At 44.6% G+C, this 11,338-nt stretch overlaps 1 protein-coding gene and 1 pseudogene across 1 annotated transcript in view; both read left to right on the forward strand.

Moving 5' to 3' along the window:
• The window catches only part of EXD1 (exonuclease 3'-5' domain containing 1), a 559,324-nt gene that overhangs the window by 267,883 nt on the left and 280,103 nt on the right, over nt 1-11,338 (forward strand). The gene's annotated exons all lie outside the window — the stretch shown is intronic.
• On the forward strand, nt 3,403-3,521 carry LOC141120644 (5S ribosomal RNA; annotated as a pseudogene).

An 11,338-nucleotide genomic window follows, 5' to 3' on the forward strand; every position in this document is an offset into this window, starting at 1 on the left:
GCCAATCTCTGAAAATTGATCACACCTTAAGTACTGACAGCCTATCTCATTTCTTGAGACCCTAACAAGCCAGGAAAGTACAAATACCCCCCAAATGACCCATTTTTGGAAAGTAGACATTCCAAGGTATTTAGTAAGAGGCATGGTGAGTTTTTTGAAGTTGTAATTCTTTACAAAATCAAGATTTTTTTTTTTTTTTTTCACAAAATTGTTATATTAGCAGGTTATTTCTTACACACAGAATATGCATAGCACAAATTACACCCCAAAACACATTCTACTATTCCTCCTAAGTATGTTGATACCACATGTGTGAGACTTTTACACAGTGTGGCCACATACAGGCCCAACATGCAGGGAGCACCATCAGGCGTTCTTGGAGCATAAATTACACATATAATTTCTTGACTACCTCTTACACTTTTGAAGGCCCTGGAGAACCAGGACAATGCAAATGCCCCAAAAATGACCCCATTTTGGAAAGAAAACAACCCAATGTATAATCTGAGGCATATTAAGTCTTTTTTTTTTTTTCTACAAGTTTTTGGAAAATATGTAAAGAAAATGAAAACACATTTTTTTTTTACGCAACGTTGTCCATTTACACAATGTTTTTAACACATAGCATGTACATACCAAAAATTACACCCCAAAATAGTTTCTCCTACTCCTGAGCACGGTGATACCACATGTGAGACTTTCCCACAGTGTGGCCACATAGAGAGGCCCAACATGCAGGGAGCACCATCAGGTGTTCTAGGGACATAAGTTTCAAATCTAATTTGACTACCTATTACACTTTTGTGAGGAACTGTAGTGGCATGGATGAGCATGAATGGGGATAGATGAGCCGTGGATGGGGATGGCTGAGCATGAATGAGCATGGCTGAGTATGGATGGGTATGGCCGAGCATAGATGGGTATGGCTGGGTACGGCTAATTATGGATGGGGGTGGATGGGATTGCTCAGGATGGATGGATGAGTATTGCTGAGGATGGATGGGTGAGGATGGATGGATGAGTATGGATCGGTATGCTGAGGATGGATGGCTGAGGATGGATGGCTGAGGATGGATGGGTGGGTATGCTAAGCATGGCTGGGTATGTATGACTGGAATGGGCACTGAGCAGCGCTGTGGGCACTACACATCCAGGCCACAGCGCTGCTGCCACTGATCTCTCCCCTTGCACTGTACTAATAGGTACGGGGAGAAGAGAGGGGAACCGGATGTGACGCCGGTTTGTTTACTAGTGAACGTTCTGTCATTTGACGGAGCGATCACGTAGTAAACGGCTGCTATGAGTGGCCGTTTACCATGATCCGTGATGCACCGGGTCCTCTGGACCCGGCGGTCACGGATGTTCTCGGGTGCATGCCCCAGTGGGCGCGCGAGAACGGGATTCTAGGAGGATGTCATAGTACGCCCTCCCAGAGTTATCCATCCGCCCTGTAGCCGTCATTCGGCTTTGGGCCGGTTGGTAAGTGGTTAAAAAGTAAATGTTGTCATGCCTAAAAGTCACCACTGGGGGCTGTATAGAGCACGTACCTTGTCATGCTTTCTCAGATCATGCTATGTCAGCAGACGCTGACAGATCTCTCTTATGCTAGCAGTCACAGGAATCCGGTAAAATGTTGGAGGGGGATTTTTCTCTAAAAAAAACTCCGCCCACCCGGACAAAAGCTCTCCCCCTCTCCCTGAATAGAGGGAGAAGCAGAACGATCGGCGGATGTCACTTCGTTCTCCACCTCCTCTGTATAGTGGTTTGTCACAGCCCTCCTCCTCGCCGCCATCCCCCCACACACGCTGATCCTGTCAGATCGGAGGCCCGTGCTGCCACAGGAAAACGCTCTTTTTTGAAAAGAGGGAGGGCACAGTGGGAATACGGAGTGGGCATGGTTTAGCGCGGCGTTTGCATATAGCAACGTCCAGTGGGGGGGTACTTTTAAAAGGCTCTATATTTTGCTGACTGCAGCTGTCGGAGAGACACATAAACTAAAAAGAGGCATGTAAGTGGTGACACAGGTATTCCTTTGGCACGTTTACTAAAAGCATCTGGCTGAGCATTAAATAGCAGCAGTTGCTGGACTATTTGCTGAAGCTGTGGATGCGATTTCTTCTGGTAGTCCCTCTGCATTTGTGCATCGGGCTATGGTCAGAAGGGGGGGTAGAAACACCCCAAAAAGGGCTTAAAAGGGACTAATGCAAGCTCTGAACACTCTACATTGGCATCCTCCCCTGAGAGGGGGTAGCCAGTCAGAGTAAGTGATCAGGGCTATCAAATATTGCAATTGTTTTCAACACTGCAGCCCCTGCCTATATTACTGTAGAAGTTTTTCCTCAAGCAATGATGGGATTGGCTAGTGGCTTTAATCGCATCCCAGAATGTGATAAAATGCGATTTCCCTCAGGGGACCGTGAGAAGGCTGATGACTCCTCTTCTGGGTCATATGCAGGGGGGGGGAATCAGCTTCACAATCTGAAAGATTGATGGTGCAATTCTTACTGAATTTGTCCGCTCCACTTTTTTTGCTACTCTTCATTGAGTCGGTTGATATGCCCACTTTCTTGTTTGGGTTCAAAGCCTCCTCAAGCTGCGCATGCCTTTCCTGTCCACTCGTTGCTGGAAAGGCTTATATATTCTGAGTGGGATCACCCAGATAAAATTTTTTTTCCTCCTATAAAGTTTTAAACACTTTTTCCTATGGAGGAAAAATTCACTAAGTGTGGGAGATACCAGCAATTGTCGCTGCTATATCCTCTGTGAATGAAAGTTTGACTTGTCCAATAGTGCTCAAATGCTTAGGGATCCAACGGATAAAAAGTTGGAAATTCCTCTTACAAAAAAAACAAAAAAAAAAAAACAAAAATAAAAACTTTTTTTCTGATGAGCAGCAATTGGTGTATGTCAATCCTTGAGAAACCAGTCTGAACAGGTGATCAAGGTTATTCTTGATCAGCAGGCCAGGATTTAGCTGAATTGCCAGCGGCATTATGTTTGGCAATAGATGCCATGAGAGGTTCTATTTCTCAAGCCTCGCGCCTTACCTTTGACTGGTGCATAAGCATAGAATCTTATGGTTGAAAAATTGGTCAGCCGAAGCATCATGCAAAGCTCCTGGCTAGTTTTCCTTTTCACGTTGAATGGCTGTTTAGGGATGATTTGGATAAATACATCCAAAAAAATTTTTGGTGCAAAAAGTATCCTTTTGCTAGTTTGAATGCAGAGTAAACTTATTTAAACAAGCGCCTTCTCCAGTGCCAGGAGCATCTGCCTTCAGGCAGTTACGACGGCCTGCGCCGTCAAGTTCAAGAAGGAAACTGAAGCCTCCTTATGAGGGTGCACCCCCCCCGCTTGCTCGAGTGGGGGGACAACTTCCGCAGTCTCAGGAAGAGTGTCAGAGCCTACGGCCACATTACCCCGAAAGCTCCAGATCTCGTCTGATCTCAGAGGCTAAGCAGGGTCGGGCCTGGTCAGTACCTGGATGGGAGACCGCCTAGGAATGCCAGGTGCCTTAGGCTGCAGATGGCTGACTTCCTCAACTCTAGGGTACAAACTTGAGTTCCGAAGGTCCCTGTCCCCTTGTTTTCTCAGATTTCAGAGGAAAAGAAATCTTTAAAGCATTGGACCATCTTTTGTCTCAAAAGATTGATCTTAGTGGTTCCCAGGCAAGAGCAGGGATTGGGGTTTTGTTTAAACCTTTTCACAGTACCAAAACCAAATGAGAATGTAAGACCCATTCTAGATCTCAAATATCTAAACCGGTTCTGAATATCCGCTCTTTCCGCATGGAGTCAATCTGATCAGTGGTCTCCGTCCTACAAGGTGGAGAACTTCTGGCGTCAGTAGACATCAGGGATGCATACCTCCATGTACCTATATTTCCCGCTCACCTGAAATATCTACATTTCGAGGTAGAAAATCTTCTTTTTCAGTTTGTAGCTCTGCCTTTCGGTCTAGCTACTGCACCTTGAGTATTTACAAAGGTCTGGCCCCTCCTGTAGCTGGATTAAGGCCAAGGTATAGCGATTATAGCTTACCTAGATGATCTGCTCTTGATGGACCAGTCGGTAGCCCTCTTAAACCAAAGTATGATCTCCAGTCAACTACCTGGAATACCAAGGTTGAATTCTTAACCTAAAGAAATCCTCCTTAAAAAAACTATCAAGGAGATTGGAATACTTGGGTCTGATTTTTGATACAGCCCAGGAAAAGGTATTCTTGCCCCAGGCAAAGATCAGTGCCATAAAGGAACTGATTCAGATGGTCATAGCAAAGAAGAATGCTCCTATTCGACTTTGCATATTGGGAAAGATGGTGGCTTCATTCAAGGCCGTTACTTATGCTCAGTTTCATTTGAGGCTGATGCAAAACAGTAGTTTCTCAGCTTGGAACAAGTAGGTCCAAGCTCTAGAATTCCCAATGTGTCTGTCTCCAGGGTACACCGGAGCCTCAGTTGGTGGTTGATAACCAAGCATCTGCAGAAGGGAAAATCTTTCTTACCAGCTACCTGGAAGATGGTAACAGCAGATGCCAGCCTTTTGAGTTGGGGAGCAGTCTGGGAAGGAGCGACTGTCCAAGGGAAATAGTCCAGATCAAAAATGCCCATCAACATTCTAGAAATCTGGGCAGCGTGCTTGGCCCTGAGGGCCTGGATGTTCAGGTTACGGAATTATCCTGTTAGGATCCAATCCGACAATACCACAGCAGTGGCCTATATCAATCACCAAAGGGGCACGACAAGTCGTGCGGCACAGAGAAAGGTGAATTATATATTAACTTGAGCAGAAAACAATGTACCTTGCCTATCGGCAGTCTTCATTCCGGGAATAGAAAATTGGCAGGCGGACTACTTCAGTCACCAGCAGTTGTTCCTGGGAGAATGGTCCCTTCACCCCAATATCTTCCTGGCAATAGGCCGAGGATGGGGGATCCCAGACGTAGATCTGTTTGCGTCCAGGTTCAACAAGAAAATCGACAACTTTGTGTCAAGAACAAGGGATCCGCTAGCATGCGGAACAGATGCTTTGGTGTTCCAGTGGAATCATTTTAAACTGATTTATGCATTTCCTCCTATTCTGCTGCTTCCAGGACTGCTTCGCAGGATTAGGCAGGAAGGGAGATCAGCGATTTTTGTGGCCCAGAAGATCTTGGTATGCAGAGATCATAAAGATGGCAGTAGGGGACCTATGAACCCTACCACCACGTCCAGACCTTCTCTCGCAAGGTCCGGTATTCCATCCTACCTTACACATGCTAAATTTAACGGTTTGGCTGTTGAATCCCACATTCTGAAGAAGTGTGGGCTGTCAGGTCCAGTGGTACCTTGATTAATGCAGGGAAGCTGGCTTCCATAATCATAGTTTAGAGTCTAGAAAGCATATGTCTCCTGGTGTGAATCAAGGGGTTGGCTCCCCAGGAGGTATGTCGTAAGTAGAATCCTTGACTGAAATGAAGCTGGCCTTGCGGTTTTGGCCTTATCGGTATTATTTCAACAACCACTTGCTTCGCATTCTTTGCTTCGCATTCTTTGCGTCGTAGCTTATTCAGGGGGTAATGCGGCTTAGTCCTCCGGTTAAGTCACCCCTGAACCCTTGGAACTTTGATTTAGTTCTGTTGGCATTGCTGAAACAGCCTTTTTGAGCCGATACAGCTCATTCCCTTGGTCTTTTTGACAAGGAATCTAATTTTCTGGTAGCCATAGCTTCTGCAAGAAGGGCATCAGAGTTGGCTGCTCTTTCTTGTAAGAGCCATATTTGATCCTTCACAAGGATAAGGTAGTATTGCGTCCTCATCCTAACTTTCTACCGAAGGTAGTGTCTAGTTTTATCCCAACTAGGATATTGCTCTACCCTCATTTTTTTCCAGAACCCTGTTCTACGGAAGGAAAATTACTACATTCTCTTGATATGGTGAGAGCACATGTTTCGCAATACCTTGCGTCTTCCTGGGGCCAAGGTATTGCGAAACATGTAGGGCGGTGCGTTGTGCTGACACAATCACGTCACATGTTACCCGGCACACGGGTGATCTTTATCTGTTTGTTTAGCTAGCCGGCTTTTATTCATCTATGTAATTTTAGGTTTGTTTGTACCTGTTACCCCACGAGCATATGCTCGTTTTTATTAGTATTAAAGACTTACTGTTTAAACCTACTACACGATCGGAGTCCCTCTCTGTCTGCTCACTTGTGGCTTTGAGCCCGAGTGTTTCTCTTTCAGATTGAGGGATCCAGCTGATAAGCATTTATTGCTATACAGCAACATCATCCACTGAGGATTTCAGCTGACAAGCATTCATTGCTATACGGCGACTCCCCTCACTGAACACCTGAGACAACCTAAGACCGGAGATACTGGAGGATCCTATGTCCCTGCAGAGGGCTATTTCTGCCTGCTCATCTGACCCTGCTCTTTAGGGGGTCCATCATCTCTGGTAAGAGTCATCATATACAGTGTCGCACACCTGAGTTGCCTTTCGTTTGTTTACACTGAAGTACAGAGTTCATCATAAGATTTTGCTATTGTGGACACATATATGTTTATACACTAGCCCTTCTCATCTAAGGGAAGACACGCTTTTATTGCATTACTTTATGGACACTTCAAATGATTTTATTGAGGTTTTGATTTTCCTTTAATTTTTTGTCACCTGTATTCACTTTTTATTGATTCCTAGTTCACTTCTAGGTGTCCACGTGTATCAATTTAAGATTTTATATGCCAGTCATTTTTGCATGGTATTAATTTAGCGCAATTTTTTTATTTTATTTTTGATTACTACCATTAGATATTAGATGGTTTATTGTTGCGGCTTTGGTTTTTAAGGAGTTATAGTCTGAGCGCGGTATTCCTACTTATTTAATACTTAATGGTTCAAATCTGCAAGGCCTCAACTTGGTCTTCAGGCCATACATTTACCAGATTTTATCAGGTGAATGTAAATAGGCATGAGGATATCGCCTTTGGGCGTAGTGTGCTGCAGGCAGCAGTATAACTCCTCTAGTCTCATGTTGCCCTAATTCTGTTGTGTCTCCCTCCACTCAGTTGGCATTGCTCTGGGACATCCCATATAGTAATTACTATGGCTCTGTGTCCAGTGATGTACGATTAAGAAAATAGGATTTTTATAACAGCTTACCTGTAAAATCCTTTTCTTTGAAGTACATCAAGGGACACAGAGGACCCCCCCCCCCTCTTTCTGGTATACACGTGTATTGCTTTGCTACAAAACTGAGGTACTCCCAGTAGTGGGAGGAGTTATATAGGGAGTGGACTTCCTGTCTTAGGGTGTGTCAGTGTCTATCACCTGAAGGTAGCCTATAACCCACATAGTAGTTACTATGGCTCTGTGTCCAGTGATGTACATTAAAGAAAAGGATTTTACAGGTAAGGTGTTATAAAAATCCTATTTTTTGAAACTATCAATGCTCCCCGCTGAAACCATCGCCTGTGGAAGTGAATTCCACATCCTTGCCGCTCTTACAGTAAAGAACCCTCTACTCAGTCTGAGGTTAAACCTCTTTTCTCCTAATCTTAATGAGTGGCCGCGTGTCTTATTAAACTCCCTTTCCAATGAAAAGTTTTATCCCTATTGTGGGGTCACCAGCACGGTATTTGTAAATTTAAAATCATATCCCCTCTCAAGCGTCTCTTCTCCAGAGAGACTAGGTTCAGTGCTCGTAACCTTTCTTCATAACTAATATCCTCCAGACCCTTTATTAGCTTTGTTGCCTTTCTCTGTACTCGCTCCATTTCCAGTACATCCTTCCTGAGGACTGATGCCCAGAACTTGACAGCGTACTTCAGGTGAGGCCGGACCAGAATCTTGTAGAGTGGAAGAATTATCGCTTTGTCTCTTGAGTTCATCCCCTTTTTAATGCATGCCAATATTCTGTTTGCTTTGTTAGCAGCAGCTTGGCATTGCATGCCATTGCTGAGCCTATCATCTACTAGGACCCCCAGGTCATTTTCCATTCTTGATTCCCCCAGAGGTTCTCCCCCCAGTGAGTAGATTGCATTCATATTTTTGCCACTCAAATGCATTATTTTACATTTTTCCACATTAAACCTCATTTGCCATGTAGTAGCCCACCCCATTAATTTGTTCAGATCTTCTTGCAAGGTTTCCACATCTTGCGGAGAAGTTATTGCCCTGCTTAGCTTAGTATCGTCCGAAAATACAGAGATTGAACTGTTTACCCCCATCCTCCAGGTCGTTTATGAACAAATTTAATAGGATTGGTCCCAGCAGAGAACCCTGGGGGACCCCACTTTCCACCCCTGACCATTCCAAGTACTCCCTATTTATCACCACCCTTTGAACTTGCCAGTTTTCAATCCATGTACTTACCCTGTGGGCCATGCCAATGGACCTTACTTTGTACATTTAAATGTTTATGGGGAACTGTGTCAAATGCTTTTGCAAAATCCAGATACACCACATCTACGGGCCTTCCTTTATATAGATGGCAGCTCACCTCCTCATAGAATGTTAATAGATTGATTTGGCAAGAACGATTCTTCATGAATCTCTGCTGATTACTGCTAATGATACCGGTTTTATTAATAAAATCTTGTATATACTGTAGACCCTTATCTCCTCCAAGAGCTATTGATGTTAGGCTAACTGGTCTGTAATTCCCAGAGATGTATTTTGGCGTTTTTTTTAAATATTGGAGCTACACTGGCTTTTCTCCAATCAGTTGGTACCATACCAGTCAGTAGAATGTCAGTAAAAATTAGGAACAATGGTCTCGCAATTACTTGACTGAGTTCCTCCAGGACCCTTGGGGGCAAGCCATCTGGTCCCGGTGACTTATTAATGTTAAATTTTCCAAGTTTATTTCTGATTCTGTCCTCTGTTAGCCATGAGGGTGCTTCCTGTGATGTGTCATGAGGATAAACACTGCAATTTTGGTTACTAAAGCCCCCCCGATTCCCTCGTGAAGACTGAGGAGAAGAATAAATTCAATACCTTCACCATCTCCCCATCCTTCGTAACCAGATTTCCTTCCATTCTTTATGAGGCCAGTATGGTATGTCCTCCACTTTTTACTGTTTATATACTTAAAGAATTTCTTGGGATTTTTGTTTTTGCGCTCCTCCGCTATGTGTCTTTTGTGTTCAATCTTAGCCGCCCTAATTGCACCCTTACATTTCTGGTTGCAATCTTTTTAAAGTGTGAATGCTGATAATGATCCCTCAGCCTTGTATTTTTTTAAAGGCCTCCTTTGCTTTTATATGCATTTTTACATTGGAGTTAAGCCATCCAGGACTTTTGTTCATGCTTTTAAATTTATGGTATGCACTGGCTAATGCCCTTATTTATTATGCTCTTAAAGCAAACCCATTTTTCCTCCATGTTCTTTGTTCCTAAGATTTCATCCCAATTTATATCTTCTAGCAAGGTTTGTAGTTTGGGGAAGTTTGCTCTTTTGAAAAGCAATGTCTTTGTATTCCCCTTATGTTTCCTATTTGTGTGATTTATACTGAAGCTAAATGACCTGTGATCGCTGTTACCTAAATTGCCCCTTATTTCCATATCCGAGATCAGGTCTGTATTGTTGGTAATCAGTAGGTCTAGTAACGCTTTGTTTCTAGTTGGTGCGTCTACCATCTGACCCATAAAATTGTCCTGCAAGACATCTAGGAGCTGACGAGCCTTAGACTAATGCGCGGTTCCTTCCGTCCAGTCTGTGTCTGGATATTATGAGGACACTTCCCATCCTTGCTGCTAATCCAAATTGTGATAGGAGGTCAGTCTCCCCCTCCTCACTCAGGTTAGGGGGACTATAGCATACTCCCAGTATTTTGTTTCCCCTTAGGTTCATCCCTTTGGAGCTCTACCCATAAGGATTCCACCTCCTCCCTAGCTCCCTTTAGTGATGTCATCTATCACATTCATTATTACATTAGTAATTAATAATTAGTAACTATTACAATAGTACATTATTCTTGATATACAGGCATACCCCTTTCCCTTTTTTGACCCTCTATCCCTGCGATAAAGGAAATACCCTTGAATGGTTGCCAGCCAATCATGAGAGCTGTTGAACCAAGTTTCTGAAATTCCCACAAAATCTAAATCCTCCTTGTACAACAGTATCTCTAGTTCTCCCATCTTATCCACCAGGCTCCTGGCATTGGTGAAAATGCTGCGCAGTTTAGACCGGACTCCTACTGTCCTCTTATTGGGTGTACCGAGATTGTAAATAGGACTTGTTACTATACTTCTGGTTTATGTACTTTAGTCAACCTACCACTAGTGCCTCCAATACTACCTTCTGGAATATGCTCTGCGCTGACTATCTCTACCTCCGGACGCTCCCCCTCGTCGCCTAGTTTAAAAGCCCCTCTAACTTTTCGGCCATCTTCACTCGCAGCAGATCTGCACCCTCCTCAATTAGGTGCTGTCCATCCCTCTCTATAGAACTGGTGACCGACCTGAGAAGTTGGCCCAGTTCTCCAGGAACCCAAACCCCTCCTTACTACACCAGCTCCTCTGCCACTTGTTTACTTCCCTAATCTCCCTCTGCCTTTCTGATGTGGCTCGAGGTACCGGTGGTTTTTCTGAGAATACTACCTTGGCGGTCCTTTTCCTCCATTTAGCTCCTAAGTCTCTAAAATCGTTCTTTAGGACACTCCATCTGCCTCTGACATTGTCATTGGTGCCAACGTGCACCATGACAGCCAGTTCTTCCCCAGCCCCTCCTAGTAATCTGTCCACCAAATCTGTGATGTGCCCAACCTGAGCGCCCGGTAGACAGCATACAGTTCGGTGCTTCAGGTCTTTGTCACAGATTGCCCTCTCTGTCCTTCTAAATATTGAGTCCCCTACCTCCAGAATCTCTTTCCTTTCCCTTCGCCCCCCCCCCCCCACACACACACACACACACACACACACACACACACACACACTCTCACTGGAGGAGTTCTTCTTCTGGCAGCTAGGGGAGTCCCTCAGCTCCAACAGTGCTGGTCCCTGACTGGTTTCACCAATGTCACTCAATGGAGCGTACTTATTGGGATGTTCCAGCCCCATATCAGCCTCCCTGGCACTTTCCCCTCTATCCTTCCTGTCGCCCATCTACTCTAGTGCCTGCACCTCTGTCTCCACCCACCTCTGTGCCCTGGAGGGTCTTCTCCGTGCTTCCCTAGATTCAGAACCTGGGCTTCCAGGGAAACAATGTGCTTACATTTTGCACAGCAGTATTCGCCCTCGATCAGGGAACGCATACACGCCGCAAGATATACACCAAGCCACATCTCCACATCTGCCGGGCATCGTACCTACTAATTTAATGAGGATTGGGGATTATACCCTGTCCAAATTAACT

Source organism: Aquarana catesbeiana, linkage group LG13 (assembly GCF_042186555.1).
Source record: "Aquarana catesbeiana isolate 2022-GZ linkage group LG13, ASM4218655v1, whole genome shotgun sequence".
NCBI classification, from domain to species: Eukaryota; Metazoa; Chordata; class Amphibia; order Anura; family Ranidae; genus Aquarana; species Aquarana catesbeiana.